The sequence below is a fragment of the Gavialis gangeticus genome, unplaced genomic scaffold, assembly GCF_001723915.1.
Source record: "Gavialis gangeticus isolate Ggan-Ray unplaced genomic scaffold, GavGan_comp1, whole genome shotgun sequence".
NCBI lineage: Eukaryota > Metazoa > Chordata > Crocodylia > Gavialidae > Gavialis > Gavialis gangeticus.
In genome coordinates this window covers 11,288,810-11,289,597 of record NW_017729012.1, presented here as the reverse complement: position 1 = coordinate 11,289,597, position 788 = coordinate 11,288,810, and positions in this window count along the sequence as shown.

Below are 788 nucleotides of genomic sequence, written 5' to 3'. Positions count from 1 at the left end.
TGTTCCTGCTGCCCAGAGCTTTGAAGGCACCTGCGGGAATAAGAGGTTGGAAAGAGCCTCCTGTGGGTGCGGAGCTGCTAGGGGAGAGGGAAGGGAGGAAGAGCAGGGTCGCTTTGCCCAGTCACTTCTGTCTGCGGCTGTGAACAGACCTTCCTGCTGCCCACAGAGGCCTGTGAATAAGAGCATGGTTTTAGGTTTATGAACTAGAAGTACAAGGTAGAATAATGGGGATAAAAATCTAATCTTTCCTCTTACGTACACAGGTCTTGAATTGAGGGCACAGTCTGGTAGCTGAAGACAGCTGCAAGCCCAGTTTACCAGCTGCTGAGCCTGGGTGCTTTGCCAGTGAAGAGCCACCATCACCGTTCTTATGTTACCTTCTGCTTGTGGCCCCCCTCCATCCGTATTGCCCCTGGAGACATGGGAACCTGGGTAGTCTGGCAGAAATTAAGTCGGGGGCTGAGGATGGCTGGAAGGTCATAAGGGAGCAGGACAACCTGAAGCAGTCGTGCGTGCACGCAACCCCTTGGATCCTGTGCAGAGTGCCCGTCAGCTGGAGCAGGAGCTCCAGGACAATATTTTCCTAATTGCAGATTTTGTTGCGGTTTCCTAGTGAGAGCACGTTATTAACTTTAATTGCTGTTCTCAACTGTTACTGGATGAGACTGTTTTCTAGGGAAAAAAATCCCTTTTCCATTATGGACTCTTAGTTTGGTAACAATGCCCCTTTGTACAATTAGATACCGGCACCTTGTGGCAGGTGCAGAGATCCCACCTCAGGAACACAG